The sequence below is a fragment of the Coregonus clupeaformis genome, unplaced genomic scaffold, assembly GCF_020615455.1.
Source record: "Coregonus clupeaformis isolate EN_2021a unplaced genomic scaffold, ASM2061545v1 scaf0005, whole genome shotgun sequence".
NCBI classification, from domain to species: Eukaryota; Metazoa; Chordata; class Actinopteri; order Salmoniformes; family Salmonidae; genus Coregonus; species Coregonus clupeaformis.
This window is the reverse complement of record NW_025533460.1, coordinates 849,901-871,223: the sequence shown is the minus strand read 5'-3', so window position 1 is coordinate 871,223 and position 21,323 is coordinate 849,901. Positions and strand designations below refer to the sequence as shown.

The window sequence follows — 21,323 nt, the reverse complement described above, 5'->3', positions numbered from 1 at the left end:
TGGAGGCGGATGGTTAGACGGGCCACCAAGACCCCCTCCTGAGGTCAAGACCAAGGCTCCTGGTTGGAGGGACCCAGGGAGTGATGATGAGTGCTTCAGTGCTAATTAAAAGGTATTATGGAAAAACAGAATAACACAGTACACTACAGGCCCTCAAGGACTAGGAGTTAAGTATCACACGCCAGCATTTACTGTCTGCTCTTTCCCCCTCTCCCTCATATGCCTCTCTCTCTTTCTCTCTCCAGATCAGGGAAGTGCCCCATCTCTGCATTTTCCCAAGGTGGTTTAGGCAAAGCCATCTGGCCCTAGCTAGCCGACTGGCTTTGGGGGGGCTAGCTGGGAGGGTGTAGGAGAGGAAAGAGCGTTGGGGGGGGGTGTAACTAGAGACGATGTGTGACTCCTTTGCCACAGAGGGACATAAGCTATCATTCCCCCCAAAAAAAAAGCAAGGCACACCCCCACCAGTAAACACACTGGGCTACAAGGCCAAGGCTCTTTCATGTCCTGTCTGAGACTATGGCAGAGGAAAAATGGATGAAAACAAATAGAAAAAAATGAATATGTGAACTGATGTGAGAAAAAACTAGGCATGTTTACAGTGGGTGTTGTTTGTATGTAGTTGTATAGCTGTCAAGGAGAAAATACATAACAATGCTTATCTGGTCAATAGGATCAGGGAGTGCACGTCTGACTATGATAACAATTGTTAAAGATAACAATCAATCCATTTCAGGCTTTTCTCCATACAATGGCTAATTGCCCAAGTTGTTTACATTGTTATCTTCTGTATAATAACCCAATAGGTTCTACTAAAATTATCTTGAAACAGAGCCCACACATTAATTTACTGGAGAGTGACATCATAATGATATGATAAATTACTGAATGAATAAAACAAAAATAGTTTAGCCTATACTTACTCTATGGAATTCATTATTAAAATCGTGTTGTTGCCTTCAAAAGGGTGTAACTTACTAGTCACTAACACAAGTTTATGAGCATCCCACCCGCAGACTTTTTCAAACAGCAGGGAAAAGATACAATGTAACAAAAGCTCTTCTACAGGAACTAACGTTACAGAGTATTTCAGTTACATTGTATCTTTCTCCTGTTTGAAGGAGCCTAAAGATCATAAATTGTATTGTCTGCCGTGCGAGTATAATCCATCATAGCCAATGATATGGCTGTAATTTACATACTATAAAGGTTAATAACTTATTTACACAATGTAAAGAACACTTACCGACTGCGTTCGGCTACGTGGATCTGTTTTCCGTGAAAACTGTCAGGCATGAACACAACCGAAAACAGAAAATCGAGACAGCAGTGGGAAAACCGGTTCCAATGCACATAGGCTACAGTCACAGTGACCATAAAAAGTTTTCCCTTCAATGATTTAAGGACAAAAGTAGACTATTCAAAATGAATCAGCCCCGCGTTCTTGTCTTCTTCAAAAACTGTCCAAAATTATAAATCAGTCAAGCGTTATTTGCAGTCTCAACGGAGGAACTTAAATAAAGTGAGTTCTTGCGGTTTATAACAATGTATTCATAAATTCCACGGCATTGTATTAAAAATAAGTTTGTCAGTTGGCTAGTTAGTCACGTCTGACAGAGGCTAGCTACAGCGAGCCAAATTGTTTTTCCTCTACACGCCACCTCTTTCCCTCTATCTGGCGTGGACTGTTGTCGATACCCAAGGGGTTTTAGTTCTCTCGAGTTCTAAACTCATTTTAAAAAGAGTAGGCCTATTATTTTTCTTCGTGAGAGTCCCACTCCCTCCTCTCTCTCCCTCTCCCTCCCCCTCCCCCTCCCCTCCAACGTTCAGCCAACAGCTGAAAACGCTTGACATCATAGCCAACATACCATCTGTTATTGCTGCCCAGTTGCATTCAAATTTGGGACTGGGAGGGCGAGATAGGGGCCTGAGGCTTGGATGGTACTGAGTTTGTCTTCTATAATAATAATGATGATAATAATAATAGAGAATAGATTATAGATAATAAATGTGTAATAACATAGTTAGGCATACTGCACTTAGTGTGTGTGTGTGTAAGAGAGAGAGACAGACGAGTACCCTCCAGTGACTGTTTTGAATAGAGCGGTGTTCTCTGGCGATTTTCTAATTGGGTGATTTGAACACAACAATGTACAACCTGGTCTCAGTGCATTTCGTATTATTCTGTATGTAAATCCCAACATTCCATTTAGTATGTTACGTTTCATATGGTATGTATTAATTTTGGCCTGTACAGCACCCATTTCGTATATGTTTCGAATTACAATTCGTATTATATGTTACGAATTTGCAAAACGTACAATGTCACAAATTTTAAAAAAATACAATATGTTAAAGAATTTTCTAAATGTACAATATGTTATGAATTTGCAAAATGTATGATATGTTACGAATTCTAGCTAGGTGGCTAACGTTAGCTAGCTCGCTAATGTTCACTAGGCTAGGGGTTAGGGTTAAGTCTAGGAGTTAGGTTAAAGGGTTAAGGTTAGGGGAAGGGTTAGCTAAAAGGGTTACGGTTAGGGTTAGGTGAAGGGTTAGCTAAAAGGGTTAAGGTAAGGGTTAGGAGAAGGGTTAGCTAACATGCTAAGTAGTTGCAAAGTAGCCAAAAAGTAGGAAGTAGTTGAAAAGTTGCTAATCAGCAAAAATGCTAAAGTTGTCCGTGATGAGATTCAAACTCGCAACATTTTGGTTGCTGACGTTTGCATTCTACGCCCACCCAATTTTTGTTTTGCCTTAAGTAACCATCTGTCTTATGTAACCATAACAAATAACATCATACTAAATGGAGTGTCACGGATTTACGTACAGAATAATACGAAATGCTCCGCGACCAAGTTCCACCCCAAGCCTAAAAGACATTAGGAACAGGCAGGGGACCTACTTGCACGTGGGGGAATGGAGATAGATATTGGCAAAATACTCTTGAAAAACAACCTGGACTCCAACCCCACCTTCCAAAAATCAACAGATCATTCAACACTTTTCATATCAAACCTCAACCCAGTCACACCACTAAAACAAATCCTTACAACTTTTGCTTTTCAAATTGTCCTCTGATTGTATATAATGATCATGCTTTTAGGCTAGCAGTGTTCAAGGATGCAATATAATTTTAACTGAATTGTCTTAGTAAGTACGTTACCCATTTTCCGAGTAGTATAACTAAACATCCTTAGAACATTTCATTTTCTTGTCATATAAAAAAATTGTCCTCAATACTACATCAAGCTCAAAGATAGCTTAGCTACACAATGAAGCTGAAGTACTGTATCATATTCTGTGGTCAGTATTTGATTGTAGTGTAGGTGTTGCCCTTCTCATCTCTGTTTTGGAATGTTTTTAAAGGTCTATGGCTGTATTTACTTCACTTGGGTTTGACTTGAAGCCATGTCACTTTGCATTCTTCTCTCTCAGCTCTGTACAGTCCTAGGGTTCCTGTGGATTTGTAACTATCTGCCATGACAGACAGGCAGCATTGCCAGACGTAGAGTCTATAGTGGGTTGACGACGTCAGAGCAGTGGGTTAGTGTTCTGTAGCCTATACACACGGCACACATATGGGTACACAAGAAGGAGGATTTAATGTGTTCATGTTTTCAAGGCACTCTGTTTGACTAGAGGTGCAAAGGCTTTGAACTGCCTATAAAACTACAGCTTTTCTGTACTGCAGCACAGGAAGGTGGGAGGTTCAGTCAATTTAAAGAGTATATGAGTCCACGAGGGAACAGAAGAGAAGTTATAGAAAGAGAATCAGAAAACACAGCTAGATATGCCTACTTCTTGAAAATATCCTTCACAAATGTCCTCTTTTATATCTCTACGCAGTCTTAAAGACACCTGTTGACACATCTTCTGATATTCCAACTTCAAATATGTTTGTTTATTCACACACCCCTTCCCGTAAAGCATAACACTTTAAAACAGTTAATTATACCATCTAGTATGATACCCTACAGGTTCTTTATATCCCTCATTGCAAAACAAACACCTGGAAATCATAACTCTTTGAGCTGTCAGTCAATAGTTAGCTGTCAGTCAATATTTAATATCTGGGTCACCATTCTTGCAACAGGACACACACTCGTTGTGTTTGTACAGGCCCAGACCACTCCTGTGCTTCTCCGTCTCCCATCCCAGCTCTGGGTCTGTGGGATAGGGGTCTGACCGGATGCTAGCGACAGGAAGTGACTAACATGCTCCAGATGTGGGGACCAGGTGGACCACCCCCGCCGCAGCTGGGAAAGGTGAGAGACCACAGGCCCTGATTGTAAACAGACTGGGATGCCTCTGAACCCACCCACTTTCTCCCGTCCTTACAGAAACAAGGTCTGAGGAAATAGAGATAGGTAAGTAGACGAAAAAAGAAAAAGTAGACGGGTAGAGTCAGGAAGAACACAGAAATTCAGCCTACAGTACAGCAGTTATTTTGCTCATTTGAGATAATAGTAGGGCGGATAATAATGTGGGGGGATATCAAATACAATTTATCAAATACAATTTTATTCGTCACATGATTCGCAAACATGCACAGACCAACAGTGAAATGCTTACTTACGGGCCCTTTCCAACAATAAAGAGAGAAAGAAAATAGAGAAATAGAAAAGTGAAACATAATAAAACAAGTAATAATAAATACACAATGAGTAACGATAACTTGGCTATACACAAAGTATTCAGACCCCTTCCCTTTTTCCATATTGTTACGTTAGTCTTATTCTAAAATTGATTAAATTATTTTTTTTCATCCATCTACACACAATACCCCATAATGACAAAGCGAAAACAGGTTTAGACATTTTTGCAAATGTATTAAAAATAAAACAGAAATACTTTATTTACATAAGTATTCAGACCCTTCGCTATGAGACTCAAAATTGAGCTCAGATGCATCCTATTTCCAATGATCATCCTTGAGATGTTTCTACAACTTGATTGGAGTCCAAGGCACACAGCTGTCTATAGAAGGTCCCACAGTTGACAGTGCAAGTCAGACCAAAAATCAAGCCATGAGGTCGAAGGAATTGTCCGTAGAGCTCCAAGACAGGATTGTGTCGAGGCACAGATCTGGGGAAGGGTACCAAAAAATATCTGCAGCATTGAAGGTCCCGAAGAACACAGTGGCCTCCATCATTCTTAAATGGAAGAAGTTTGGAACCACCAAAATCTTCCTAGAGCTGGCCGCCTGGCCAAACTGAGCAATTGAGGGAGAAGGGCCTTGGTCAGGGAGGTGACCAAGAACCCAATGGTCACGAACAGAGCTCCAGAGTTATGGAGATGTGGAGAACCTTCCAGAAGGACAACCATCTCTGCAGCATTTCACCAATAAGGCCTTTATGGAAGAGTGGCCAGACGGAAGCCACTCTTCAGTAAAAGGCACGACAGCCCGCTTGGAGTTTGCCAAAAGGCACCTAAAGGACTCTCAGACCATGAGAAACAAGATTCTCTGGTCTGATGAAACCAAGATTGAACTCTTTATCCTGAATGCCAAGCGTCACATCTCGAGGAAACTTGCACCATCCCTACAGTGAAGCATGGTGGTGGCAGCATCATACGGTGAGGATGTTTTTCAGCAGCAGGGACTGGGAGACTAGTCAGGAAGTACAGATAGATCCTTGATGATGTGGTCCTCTGTAGCTCAGCTGGTAGAGCACGGCGCTTGTAACGCCAAGGTAGTGGGTTCGATCCCCGGGACCACCCATACACAAAAATGTATGCACGCATGACTGTAAGTCGCTTTGGATAAAAGCTTCTGCTAAATGGCATATTATTATTATTATTATTATTGATGAAAACTGCTCCAGAGCGCTCAGGACCTCAGACTGGGGCAAGGTTCACCTTCCAACAGGACAACGACCCAAAGCACACAGCCAAGACAACGCAGAAGTGGCTTTGGGACAAGACTCTGAATGTCCTTGAGTGGCCCAGCCAGAGCCCGGACTTGCACCCGATCGAAAATCTCTAGAGAGACCTGAAAATAGCTGTGCAGCGTCGGTCCCCATCCATCCTGACAGAGCTTGAGAGGATCTGCAGAGAAGAATGGGATAAACTCTCCAAATACAGGTGTGCCAAGCTTGTAGCGTCATACCCAAGAAGACTTGAGGCTGTAATTTGCTGCCAAAGGTGCTTCAACAAAGTACTGAGTAAAGGGTCTGAATACTTATGTAAATGTGATGTCAGTTTTTATTTATACATTTGCAAACATTTCTAAAAACCTGTTTTTGCTTTGTTATTATGGGGTATTGTGTATAAAAATAAAACCCTCAATGTAATACATTTTTTAATAAGGCTGTAACGTAACAAAATGTGCACTGTATGTACATAACTAAGAATTAAGTGACAGCTAATAAAGAGTAGCAGCAGTGTATGTGATGAGACAAAAAAAGTTAGTGCAAAAAGGGTCAATGCAGATAGATAAATAGTTAACCAAATGGCTACACCGACTAACTATTTAGCAGTCTTATGGCTTGGGGGTAGAAGCTGTTCAGGGTCCTGTTGGTTCCAGACTTGGTGCATCGGTACCGCTTGCCACGTGGTAGCAGAGAGAACAGTCTATGACTTGGGATGCTGGAGTCTGACAATTTTTGTGGCCTTCCTGACACCGCCTGGTATAGAGGTCATGGATGGCAGGGAGCTCGGCCCCAGTGATGTACTGGGCTGTACGCACTACCCTCTGTAGCACCTTACGGTCGCCAAGCAATTTCCATACCAAGCGGTGATGCAGCCAGTCAAGATGCTCTCAATGGTGAAGCTGTAGAATCAGAGGGCCCATGCCAAATCTTTTCAGTTTCCTGAGGGAGAAGAGGCGTTGTCGTGCCCTCTTCACGACTGTGTTGGTGTGTGTGTGGACCATGATAGATCATTAGTGATGTGGACACCGAGAAACTTGAACCTCACGACCCGCTCCACTACAGACCTGTCGATGTGAATGGGGGCGTGCTCTGCCCTCTGTTTCCTGTAGTCCACAATCAGCTCCTTTGTCTTGCTGACGTTGAGGGAGAGGTTGATGTTCTGGCACCACACTGCCAGGTCGCTGACCTCCTCCCTGTAGGCTGTCTCATCATTGTCGGTGATCAGGCCTACCACCGTCGTATCATCAGCAAACTTAATGGTGTTGGAGTCATGAACGGCCACACAGCCGGTGAACAGGAAGGGACTAAGCACACACCCGAGGGGCCCCCGTGTTGAGGGTCAGTGTGGCGGATGTGTTGTTGCCTACCTTCACCACCTGGGGGCGGCCCATCAGGAAGTCCAGGATCCAGTTGCAGAGGTAGGTGTTCAGTCCCAAGGTCCTTAGCTTAGTAATGAGCTTGGAGGGCACTATGGTGTTGAACGCTGAGCTGTAGTCAATTAACAGCATTCTCACATAGGTGTACCTCTTGTCCAGGTGGGAAAGGGCAGTGTGGAGTGCAATAGAGATTGCATCATCTGTGGATCTGTTGGGGCGGTACGCGAATTGAAGTGGGTCCAGGGTCTCTGGGATGATGATGTTGATGTGAGCCATGACCAGACTTTCAAAGCATTTCATGGCTAAACATAGGTATTACAGACTGGGTCAGGGAGAGGTTGAAAATGTCAGTGAAGACACTTTCCAGCGCATGTTCTGAGAACGCGTCCTGGTAATCCGTCTGACCCTGCGGCCTTGTGAATGTTACTTACATCGGCTACAGAGAGCATGATCACACAGTCTTCCGGAACAGTTGGTAATCTCATGCAGGGTTCAGTGTTGCTTGCCTCGAAGCAAGCATTGAAGGCATTTCGCTCGTCTGGTAGGCTCGGGTCACTGGGCAGCTCGCGGCTGAGTTTCCATTTGTTACCAGTGATAGTTTGCAAGCCCTGCCACAGCCGACGAGTGTCAGAGCTGGTGTAGTAGGATTCGATTTTAGTCCTGTTTTGATGCTTTTCCTGTTTGATGGTTCTGCAGAGGGCGTAGCTGGATTTATTATAAGTGTCCGGATTAGTGTCCCGCTACTTGGAAGCGGCTGCTGTAGCCTTTAGCTCAGTGCGGATGTTACCCGTAATCCATGGTTTATGGTTGGGATATGTACGTAAGGTCACTGTGGGGACGAAGTCATCGATGCACTTGTTAATGAAGCCAGTGACTGATGTGGTAAACTCCTCAATGCCATCGGATGAACTCCGGAACATATTCCAATCTGCGCTAGCGAAACAGTCCTGTAGCTTAGCATCCGCTCCATCGGACCACTTCCGTATTGAGCGAGTCACTGGTACTTCCTGTTTGAGTTTTTGCTTGTAAGGGGCAGGTAGCCTAGTGGTTAAGAGCGTTGGGCCAGTAACTGAAAGGATGCTGGTTTGAATCCCCAAGCTGACTAGGTGAAAAATCTGTTGATGTTCCCTTGAGCAAGGCACTTAACCCTAGTCGCTCTGGATAAGAGCGTCTGCTAAATGTAGAAAATGTATAAATGTATATAAATGAAATAGAAAGATAGTGTTATGGTCAGATTTGCCAAATGGAGGGCGTAGAGCTTTGTATGCATTTCAGTGTGTGGAGTAAAGGTGATCTAGAGTTTTCACGTCCAGTTGCACACGTGACATGCTGGTATAAATGAGGAAAAAACGAATAGTATGTTATAAAGCTTAAGGATCTTGAAATGTTTAAGGATTAAGAAAAAGGCATGAATGCTTCTCTTGAATAGAGGTATACTTTTAACATTGGTTCTTTCATGTGCTTAAACATTTTCTGCTTGGCCCCTGAACAAATCCACCAGGAAATTGAGTTTGTGGTTGACAGATAATCTACTCTACAATGTCACGTGCCCCCTAGTGGTGAAAAGGGCACAGTGCTGGTGTGTGAAGTCAGCATGAGTGGATGAGTGTACTCCACAGATGCAAAACTTGTAATTACTTATTTATTTTATTAATCAACATGCGCAGGATTTACCCTGAACTGTATCCGCAACATATGAAACAACATTCTGAAAACAGCGGATATATTATTACCCCAACTGTGATAAAAGTTAACCAGTAGTCTGCTGATTACAATCTTGAGTTAATATAGTCTGCCTCCCAAATGGCACTCTCTACCCTATGGACCCTGATCCAAAGTAGTACAGTATAAAGGGAATAGGGTGCCATTTGGGACAAATCCATGGTAAGAAACACCTCGTTTTTTTATTCTAAAACCTGGGCATTGACAGTACAATCCCTGTATTGGCTGGACCTTTGAAATACCTACAGAACATTGAATACTGAAGAGAAAGACTGAAGAATATAATGACAAACCCATCAAATGCAATATGTTTCCAATAAACCTGGAGCCCTCGCTCTCTCTGGTCTTTGGATTTTCTCTGAGAAGACTTGTTTACCACCTCAGAAATATTTGTTAAGTGAAGGTCCAGGTTTCCCCATCCTCAGTCCCCACACAGCCCTGTAGAGGCATAGTGTAAGATGATGCTTCAATCCTATTGGGTCCAACTGGATGCCTCACATTGGTGGTGGACGAGGTGAGTTTCCCCCTTTCTACGTAAAACACTGAGCACCTAAGTGGAAAAGCTGTATATAAATGAAATAAATCCAACTGAAGACTTCTCCTCTAATCATCATCTTCCTCATCATCGTCAATCAGGACCCTCTGTCGTCTGCGCTTGGCAGGGACGGAGTGACTGTCTGAGTCTGTCGGAGTGACTGCCTCCCTGTCTGAGTCCGCGTCCCTGTCAGCCCCTAGGTCCATAGTGAAGGAGTCCTCTGTCAGGAGAGGAGACAGCAGTGTTAGCAAAACAGCTCCATGTTTAAATGTCATACTAATCATTTTGTAGCCTGGATGCCAGTCCGTTTCTTCTTTAACAAACGCACGTCATTGCCTTTGTTTGGCAAGACAGACAATGACAAAGGAGTTGGCTAAACAGATTGGCACCCAGGCTATCATTTCTAGTTTGAGGGTAAAACTAACATGACTAGATTATGATTAGGTTAAAGCACAGTACCTCCATCCTCATCGCTGTCCAACAACAGCACTCTGCTTCTCTTGGTGGAAGTCAGAAAAGAACAGGCAGAGCTATGCTATTGCATAAGAGACACACCGTGTACAGAATGGAGAACTCACCTCTGAGGTGCAGTGTCTGAATCTATATCCTCAACAGGCGTGAAATCTGAAGAGAAAGAGACAGAAATGGCTTGTCAGATATAACTGGATGTTTGCGAATATACAGTAGTTAATCATGTTCCAATTTTTGGTAGCCATCCATTTGTAAAGAGTTTGATGGAAATATTACCTCCCCTAATAAAGTTACGGTTAACTAAACAACAACCTTGGATCAATTCTATGAGATCTCCACAATTCAGAGTTACAAGAGTTATCAACGGAGTATGAGATGATGGCTATTCACTAGTGCACTACTTTTGAACATGACCCATAGGGTTCTGGTCAAAAGTAGTGCACTATATAGTGAATAGGGTGCCATTTCAGACACATCCAATGTCTTTAATCTGCTGACCTGTGTGTTCTGCTGAGGCAGAGGGATGTTTCCTCTTGCGGCCAGCAGCAGGGCTCGGAGGGCCTGGGCTCTCTGCTCGTGGGAGGCTGCCTCCCACTGTGGCTGCTCCTGGATGGGGCTCCCTGGGGCTGGCCGCTCCGACCCCTCTCCCCCTGCCGCGGCCTCCTCACTGGGGCTCAGGGCCGACGCCGCTCCCCTTAGCTGGGACAGTTTAATCTTGGCTGGGATCCTCCAGAATGACTCCTAATCGATCATCAGACACACATTACCTATACAGTAGTCTAAGTGCTGAAAAACACAGACATCACTTCAATGCCTTTCATAAATGCAACATTTTAAAAGTTGACTGCCTCATTTAAGCCGCATCTTGCCTTAAAGTTGGAATCCTTAATTGTGAAACTGCCACGTCCTTTTGTGATAATACAACAAAGTTACTGCAAACAACGCTGTTTTTTCTCTCCCTTCACTGAACAGCAAAATATGTACTGCAATTTATTTGGGCGCGTTGCGCGACGCTCCTCACCTTCACTTCGTCAACAAAACCAAAACCATAATGTTCATGGTGCCGACAGTGGCAGTTTCCCCTACTGCGGATTCCATCTTTAAGTAAGTAAATATGTTTTGGGGCTAAGTCCTGTCATTTAATGTGGGTAAGACAAAAAAATTAAATATACATATTTTTATATAAGTAACGGAGTTGCCGCCTAAATCCCACCTGCTCATCAGCTGGTGCTCAGACCCCTATTTTCCGTAGTAACCTCTGGAAGCTCCTTTTCTCCATTGCGTCCACATTCTCCTCCGTCAGAGGGACAAGCCGTACGGGCTGAAACAAGCCTGATGACGAAAACGGAACATTAATTGCCACAATAAATCACAAATGTCCTCAACCACGCTTCAAAGATGCAGCAATTCACAATGATTTACATTTTACATTTTAGTCATTTAGCAGACGCTCTTATCCAGAGCGACTTACAGTTAGTGAATGCATACATTTTCATACTGGCCCCCCGTGGGAAACAAACCCACAACCCTGGCGTTGCAAGCGCCATGCTCTACCAACTGAGCTACAGGGGACTACTGTAGTTTCCAGATGCTTCCGCAAGCTGAGTCAACTTCCTCTAACACACCATTTGCAAACGTCAGCAAAGTCATAAACTGTTTAGACACTACATATTTCCCCCCTTCGAGACTAATTATGTCTCGAAAACGAAAAGAATAGGATTATGACAAAAAAAAAAAAATCTTATTGAGTAACTTTAGCAATAAACCAAAATGTATGGAGAGTAAACACATTTTTCTATGGAGTGTAAATACATTTCTATGAAATATGAACAAATCTTTATGGAGTGTGAGAGCGAAAAACCTGTCTGGCAGCTTTCTTTCCAAATATCCATTGTGATGTCACGAGAGGCTGTGTCCTGGAGGGACGTTACATCCCCCTGAGATGGCTGCAAACCCAGACAGCTATGGCTCCATCTGCTGGTATGGTCGGGAACTCCAACCCTCTATGGCCAATCTTCCCACGCAGCTGAAACCAATCAGGAGCTGATGAGCTGAAGGTTTGTTGAAGGGAAGAGACACAGTCTCCAACCTGGGCTCTCTGGAGGACAAGAGTGCTGCACGTCCACTTCCATGAGGAATATAAGGATTTGGAGATACTTACCTTTGGGAAATACTCACCTTTGGATATATGCACCTGTGGAAATACGTGAGAGACATTTGGAAGGACTTTTTTTTTTTTTTTCCACTAGCTGCAACGTGGAATACAGTAAGACTGGGGAAAAGTTATTTGAGCGAGGGAGAGTTATGATTTTGGATGTGGAAGAGACATCCCTGAACTGTTAACCCTTAAAGAGCCACCAGAGAACAGAATTGTGTTATACTTTCGTTAGTTTCCCAAGACCTTTAATAAAATCCTTGTTTTGGTTGAACCTGGTCTCCTTGCACTACTTGAGCAATCCCGCTGAAAGCTGTGTAGCCTCTCGTGACATCACACCATCAATCAATCAAGACAGTAAAATTCTCTCACGGCCCCTCTGCCCCAAGCGACCACCTAAGTACTCCAGATCAATTCATAAATCTTTATCAATGCATTTTAAACTAAGATGCAATTGAATACACATGAAAGCCTCAGAAAACAAAATACAATCAAAAATGTCCACATTCAGGCTGGTCGACCCATCGGACCCTCCTGTGGATTCTCTCTGTCCCTGCCTAGACCCAATATCCCTAAGCATCCACGAAATAAACAAAAACATCTGAGGTCCCCACATGTACCCAACAACAGAAAATATCATTCTTAAAAAATTAATACAGAAAGAATATGACAAATTATGTATTACACTTGCAAATATGTCTATATATCATTGCAGACAGTGGAATGTAGTCCACTACACTGCATCTCCTCAGCAGTTTCGACTTTCAATGCAACGTCGATGATGGAATCTGAACATTTCCACACCTTCCTTGTTCCACTTCCTCCAGTCCATTCATATTGTCCATGTTTGAGTATTTGAATCCCCTCTACCACATTCCCCCATATGCTTCTGGAAGAAAAGAAAACACCAACCAGTATCTTTTGCAAAACAACACATGCAAATTAAAACATCAATATCAACAATAATATAAAAATGATATATAAAATGAATCACATTCCATTTCCCCCCTTTGATTCATAAGAAAATACTAAATATCACAATAATATGTAAAGACGTGAAAAATGATCGGATATTCAAAATGGATATCTATCCATCAATACTCCATCCAGTCCCACTTGTTTATCTCCATCTAGATCAGTAACAGTTAACAACGGCATCTGAGTGTTGTCTCCAGGCATCACAACTCCAACCCATCTCAATATCATAGCTTTCGCAAAAGTCAATAACAAAGTACAAAAGCAAAACATCACACACAGCGCTATAAGAGCGGCCACTAAAATCTGAACTATCACTGCTCCCACTGGGCCTAACTGATCTTGCAACCAAGCCTTTGCTGACCATCCAGCTCCTTCAGATCTACCAAACGCATCCCTTATATTCTTCAATGCATCTATAACACTAGTGATATTATCGGAACTATTAGGGATCAAAGTATAACAATCATCCCCCGTCAAGTTCATAGCCAAACATAAGCCACCTTGTTTTGCTAAAATATAGTCAAGAGCCATGTCATGTTTCAACAGCGTCAGTCTGTGACTTCTTTGAGTATTTGACAGAAGGTTAAACCCTCTTATCGTTTCATTTGCAAAACCCTGCAAAGTATAGGTAATATTATCAATGTGATCTGCCAAAAATGTTACACCATACCATGGAAAAAGTCTAAGTCCCCACTTCTCTCCTAGACTTATCCTCCAATGGTAGGATTCCAGACTAGGAAATTGCACCATTTTCCTTTTCACCCTATTTCCAGACCTAGAATCAGATTTATCTGTATCCGGTGCTTCCCCTCTTTGAATGGTAAAAACCATATGGAAGCTTCAACGTCGACATGTAACAACATCCTTTCCATCCATAGGGTAAGAATATATATGCTTTATCACCACAAACCCACCAAATATCTCTAAAATTACCAATAGTCACATTGCCAGGCAAAAGCTGATCTTTCACCATCAAAGTCCTGCTCTTCTTACTAAATGGAACATAAAAAGTTACATTATATTTCTCATTACTAACCTTACGTTCATGCTTACCCAAAGTCATCATATAATCATCACAATCTGATATTCCCATAAACATACCCGGTCCATCATATGTTTTATTTGAACAAAAACAGCTTTTAACCCTCACGGGTTTCACCTTCAATGCTTCAGGAATCGCTGTTAACTGATTTTCCTTCCGATCTAACAAATTCACATAGGGTAATTCATTTAACCAAGAACACTTAAACCTAGGCCTAAACAAATGCTTCGACAACGACATTATTATATCTGTTAATGATTGTTGCTGATACAACAGCCATTATAAAGCATAAGATTGACACGTACTTGATAGAGGTTGAGCCACCGTCTCTAAGATTGAACCCCATGTGCCTGGTGCTGGAATTCTCAACAGACATGGACCCTCAAGATTCCTCACTGATCTTACAGAATGAGTTAACTGCTGGAACCATAGATTCCTACCTGCCCATCCATCTTTAATTTGCAAAACAGAAGAATCAAATCCATATGCCTTCCATTTAGTTTCTCTCTTCCCTAACGAGCGGTATTGATCAGATATATCGTCTGGTCTTCCATCAAAATTAAAAAACTCATCCTTTACCTCCAGGATAGTATTCTGCACTATTTCAGATGAATCTACATAATTCTCTACTACCATCTGCTCTCCTATTTCAAAACTATCCTTACTACCATTCACAGCACTCTCCATCCGTATCATAAACTTCTGAGTCACTCTTACTACATCCTTTAGTTTCAGAAAAGTTGTTGTTGGTGTCTGTGTCACATTTCCGAAATGTGTTATTGCCGTCGTAACATTAATCTCTTTCAAAGTTACTGTTAAAATAGTTGCTTTAGTTGATGTATTAACACTCTTAATTATTTCCAGTAGGAAAGTGACAGATGTCCTCTGTGTATTATTTACTGTTGGAGTGGCTACTATAATATACTGCTCCTGAACTCCTTTGGTGACTGTGAAAACTTCAGCAGACTTTAAATCTTCCATCATAAGTGTCACCTTACAAATTACATAGCCTTGTAACCAATAATTCTTAACCGGAACAAATTTTAACGCTGGCTCTAAATAAGTACACATATATTCTCCCTGATCTTCCCATTTAACATTACGCAAAATAAGTGAGCAATCACTCATAACCCTCTTCCACTTCATATCGTTGTACAAAATATACTTCCGTTGACTAGATGAAACAGCTTCTACTTCTGGTCCTGATAACAACACTTCTTCTCCATAATTATCTCTCCACGTTGGAGGAATTTCACCACCCCCACTCCGTCTCTCACATCTACAAGGAAGATGAGCTGTACCACCCATCCTAACCCTAATGACAGTATTTTCTTCTAAAATTGGTGTTGGAGCGATTTTCTGAGGCTCCATTGTAATCAAATGTGATACATTTATAGCTTTAATATCTGTCAATGTTGAAAGAGTTGAATTGCTTCTCACTGTTGTTGTATTAGGCTGAAGTGTTGATGTCATTGTTGTTGATTCATCTATTTTCCCTACAGCTTGGAGCTCTTTACTTGTATTTGTATTTCCATCTATCACCACTAGTCTCACTACATTAACTCTCAGTCCCAACTCTAATCCCTCAATTTCAAACTGTGGATTATAAAACATACATTTATAATCACCTTGATCCTCCTGCTGGGAATTGTACACATAGAGACTGCAATCACCCTCAATCTTCAGTCTTCTCTTATCATTCAGCAACGCATACTTTCTCAAAGCAACTGCTCCTAACAGATCTAAACTCCTGCCATAGCTATCTTCCCACTGAACTCTACATTTCCCTTCACCACTGTTCTCCCTCGTGCACTGACATGGAAGCTGAGCTGACTTTCCTAGAGTTACTTCAACTCTAGTTTTCGTAACGTTTTGGTCTGACTTTTCTCCTAACTGGTCTAGGCCTACTTTGTCTAACCGAATCACCAGCTTCTCCTGTAACAGAGTTGCCCTTGGTGATCTCTGCTGCTTCACATTCCACTGAAATATTCCCTGTTGTTTCTGGGATGTATTGAAAATCAATGTCCCCAAATCTCCTTTCCTTTTCATCCATTGCAGAGTCATCTCTGGCATCATCAGAAGTGTAAACATTATCATCAACGTTGTCCACAACATGGACAATCTCTCCTTCTGGGTTTTTACTCTGGATATTGTCATGCATCCCTCCTTCTGCCTGTTCTCCCCTATCTTCATCCTGCTCTCTTGAGCCTTCAACATCCTGTCTCTGCGCGTGGCACCTCTCCTCCAGGCGCTTTAACACAATGTGACAAATTATACCACGTTGGAGACCCTTTAACCTGGACAGCTGTTCCAGTACTACGAACAACTTCAAATGGTCCTTCACGACGTTCGTTATACCACTTCCTTCTAAATACCTTCACGAACACCTTGTCCCCAGGTTGCACTGTACTCCTTTTTTGCTCATCAAGCTTCTCCTGCACCTCTTATTTTCTTTGCCTGTCAGAAACATATGTGGACAACTTTTTATGAAAATTGGCCATATATGTAACGTACGCTCTCATTTAATCTTCCAAAAGAGCCAAGCTTGGACCCTTTCCGCTTGTTCGCAAACAAGGCGCAGGCATCCTTCTTCCTGTTACCAGTTCATGGGGTGTCATACGTAGATCACGCAACTCACTTGAGCGACACACCATTAATGCTAAAGGAAGCGCCACTATCCAGTTTAGACCCGTATGCTGACAAATTTTGACAATGCGATTTTTCAAGACACCGTTCATTTTTTTCACAAATCCCTTGACTTTGTGGGTGATAAACTGCTCCAAGACATTGCTTAATTCCCAATTTTTGCAACATAAATTTCACTGATTTATCCACAAATTCCTTCCCATTATCTGAGGATATTCGATCGGGTAGTCCCCACCTGCTTATGACTTCTTTACACAAGAACTTGGCAACCGATTGAGCATATTTTAGCTTAGTTGGACATCCTATGCACCTCTTGGTGTAGGAATGTAACCAAGAATAACAGTCACACCCCTGCGAACATTATTTTTCAGACAGATTGTGCACCTGCCTATGACATAGTCAACCTGTTCAAGCAAATATGGTGCCCAAAAACCATACTCCTTTGTGATCTTTCTCCTAACCTCCCCCCTTGCAACATTAGCTAACCCATGTGCTTCCTGAATCATCAGACCTAATAGGTCTAGAGGCGCTACTATCAACCCCTCATGGTTTCTCCAAAGACAACAAAGGATTGTTACTCTGAGGATTTTTTTAAAAACACCTGCTTTCGAAAGTCCTTCAATTTGTGGTTCAATCCCTTGGATTGCTTCATCTTTCAATGGATACTGATTCTTCCAAGGAGGTCTGGCTCCTGGTCGAAGTTCAACTTTCACCTCAATTGGGCTGATTTCACAAGTCCAATATCGGTACTGTGTTGAGACCACAAACATTCTGGAACTTGTTGCAACATCTCCTCTTTCATAGGGTCTGAATCCATCTTCACACTGCAAATAGATTAATGTGTCATCCGTACAGCTTATGGCTCTCCTTGTCCTTGAGCCAAAATCATTATTTTGAGAAATCGCTGATCTTCACTCCTCCAAATCCCCCAAATTCTCTTTCATTGGTACAAAAACAGCTTTCTCTGCTTCTGTCATAATTTCTCCTATTTGCTTCTGCTCATAGCCTTCAGAAACCAACAAGGTCACATGTGGCACACTCTTCTCAATCTCAAATTCTTTATCCAGATAATCGTCTGTGTTTATCTTCATAGCTGCTCCTTGTGGTCCTAAAATTATGCAACATGAGCTGAGTTGAACTTTCTTTGGTTGATGACTCAACCATTCCTCTGAGTTCGATTGGGCAGCATTCTTGAAATACTTGAGCGTACAATGAAATGGATATTCCGGAAGCCTCGCATCTGGCATATTTGCCACAATGAATTTCTCCCATATCTTAGCCTGCTTCAAAAAATCTTCACTGAGATTTCCAATCCAGAATACTGAAGAAGAATCCATCTCTGTCATCATCAACAATTGGTAAACCTTTTCCTTTGGCACTTCTACCAGACAGCCGTCTGGTGTACATGTTATTGTACAGTTCAACTTACACAATGCATCTCTTCCCAACAATGCAATAGGTGTATGTTCTGATACCAATATGGGCTCAATTGGTTCCGTAAGAGGAATCAGCTGTTTCACACCCTCAAATCCAACTGTCCTAATTAGTTGATTGGACATAGTGAGATGTGTAACATCTTCAGGCCGAACACAGATAAAAGCAGCTCCGCTATCCGCCATCACCTCCAATGGTCGGTTGTTTATTTTCACCTCAATTGTTGGATCTTTTTCCGGTCCTGATGCTACCAGCTGACACCCCCCTTTCGGATCTTCTGGGCACCCCTAGAATCCTTGCTCCAGGCCCCTATAAGGGTTCACCGGTCCTCCAGATGATCTTTGACTGGCCCCTGTATCTTCCTCTGAAATTCCCTCTGGAGCAATTTCAGAGCAAAGTCACCAACCTGTCCACAATTACAGTGGGGGAAAAAAGTATTTAGTCAGCCACCAATTGTGCAAGTTCTCCCACTTAAAAAGATGAGAGGCCTGTAATTTTCATCATAGGTACATGTCAACTATGACAGACAAAATGAGGAAAAAGAATCCAGAAAATCACATTGTAGGATTTTTAATGAATTTATTTGCAAATTATGGTGGAAAATAAGTATTTGGTCAATAACAAAAGTTTCTCAATACTTTGTTATATACCCTTTGTTGGCAATGACACAAGTCAAACGTTTTCTGTAAGTCTTCACAAGGTTTTCACACACTGTTGCTGGTATTTTGGCCCATTCCTCCATGCAGATCTCCTCTAGAGCAGTGATGTTTTGGGGCTGTCGCTGGGCAACACAGACTTTCAACTCCCTCCAAAGATTTTCTATGGGGATGAGATCTGGAGACTGGCTAGGCCACTCCAGGACCTTGAAATGCTTCTTACGAAGCCACTCCTTCGTTGCCCGGCGGTATGTTTGGGATCATTGTCATGCTGAAAGACCCAGCCACGTTTCATCTTCAATGCCCTTGCTGATGGAAGGAGGTTTTCACTCAAAATCTCACGATACATGGCCCCATTCATTCTTTCCTTTACACGGATCAGTCGTCCTGGTCCCTTTGCAGAAAAACAGCCCCAAAGCATGATGTTTCCACCCCCATGCTTCACAGTAGGTATGGTGTTCTTTGGATGCAACTCAGCATTCTTTGTCCTCCAAACACGACGAGTTGAGTTTTTACCAAAAAGTTCTATTTTGGTTTCATCTGACCATATGACATTCTCCCAATCCTCTTCTGGATCATCCAAATGCACTCTAGCAAACTTCAGACGGGCCTGGACATGTACTGGCTTAAGCAGGGGGACACGTCTGGCACTGCAGGATTTGAGTCCCTGGCGGCGTAGTGTGTTACTGATGGTAGGCTTTGTTACTTTGGTCCCAGCTCTCTGCAGGTCATTCACTAGGTCCCCCGTGTGGTTCTGGGATTTTTGCTCACCGTTCTTGTGATCATTTTGACCCCACGGGGTGAGATCTTGCGTGGAGCCCCAGATCGAGGGAGATTATCAGTGGTCTTGTATGTCTTCCATTTCCCTAATAATTGCTCCCACAGTTGATTTCTTCAAACCAAGCTGCGTACCTATTGCAGATTCAGTCTTCCCAGCCTGGTGCAGGTCTACAATTTTGTTTCTGGTGTCCTTTGACAGCTCTTTGGTCTTGGCCATAGTGGAGTTTGGAGTGTGACTGTTTGAGGTTGTGGACAGGTGTCTTTTATACTGATAACAAGTTCAAACAGGTGCCATTAATACAGGTAACGAGTGGAGGACAGAGGAGCCTCTTAAAGAAGAAGTTACAGGTCTGTGAGAGCCAGAAATCTTGCTTGTTTGTAATTGACCAAATACTTATTTTCCACCATAATTTGCAAATAAATTCATTAAAAATCCTACAATGTGATTTTCTGGAAATAAAATTCTCAATTTGTCTGTCATAGTTGACGTGTACCTATGATGAAAATTACAGGCCTCTCTCATCTTTTTAAGTGGGAGAACTTGCACAATTGGTGGCTGACTAAATACTTTTTTCCCCCACTGTATCTCTCATTTATACATTCAATAGATCTCAATCAAATAGTTTCATTGTTAAGCAACAGCCGATTTAACAAACAGAATACTTTATTCGTGTGTAAGTCTCCCCCTCCTTCTCTGTCTGCATGTCACAGCAGCTCAGTGTGTTACGCCCCTGAAAAAGGGGAGAAATAATCACGAAAGTGATGCAGTTATGTTTCCTCACTGAACACTTTAGTATAATGCTTTTACAAAAATACCACATTTTACAGAACAACAGATCTACAGGAACCAGAGTTTTGTAGGGTACAAAGCTTATTCAAGTCACAACAGCATAAACTGTAATTCACTAAAACATATACAAATGTTTCAATATAACTGTCAAACACAAAGTAGCTTTAGCTCAGTAACCCATAACTACATTTATCAACCATGTCAACAAAGTATTCGAAACACATTATACAAATAACCCCAAATATATTATTAACAGCGCACATGCTCATTCACAATTAGCATAAAATGGCAGCTACTCTCAGTACGAAGCTATTCTTCGCTGCAACCAAGCAGGTTTCACTCACACACGCACCTAATAACTCTCTTCAACTTACCTCTAACTTACTCAAGATGTTACTAACACATACCTTAAACTCTCTTGACATGTTAGCAAGTTATTACATTCAAATTAACTCGTTTTATATCAATAACGTACCTGAAAAAGGGGGAGAAATAATCACGAAAGTGATGCAGTTATGTTTCCTCACTGAAAACTTTAGTATAATGAGGAAAAAAGACCGCGATTTCCCCAGGAAGTTGGGTGGAGACCAGAGCAATCGATCTCAGGCTCATAGATTAAGAGCATTTAGTAGATCACAGATTAACACTTTTACCCTTAAATTAGGCACCACAAAATAAAGTAGTCAATATAACGTTTACACATTCCTCTTACAATATTTACCCTTTGTACACTTGACGGATTTTTAACACAATTATGAATTTTATCAATCTCTATGAACTAGTACTGGATGCATGATCTTTTTAACCTTAGATATTTTAAGATCCTTACATACCATGAACTTACTAATACTTTTTTAGTGTATAACAGGCT

General features: G+C 42.1%; 1 protein-coding gene and 1 pseudogene across 1 annotated transcript in view; both read right to left on the bottom strand.

Annotated features, from left to right (window-relative positions):
* LOC121577835 (transmembrane protein 198-like) overlaps nt 1-1,786 on the bottom strand; it is a 37,321-nt gene extending 35,535 nt beyond the window's left edge. The window contains exon 1 of the mRNA XM_041891762.2: nt 1,244-1,786. The gene's annotated coding sequence lies outside the window, so the exon portion shown is untranslated. The remainder of the gene's footprint in view (nt 1-1,243) is intronic.
* A 7,782-nt stretch (nt 1,787-9,568) lies between these two features.
* Nucleotides 9,569-21,323, bottom strand: part of LOC121578803 — a 33,821-nt pseudogene continuing 22,066 nt past the window's right edge.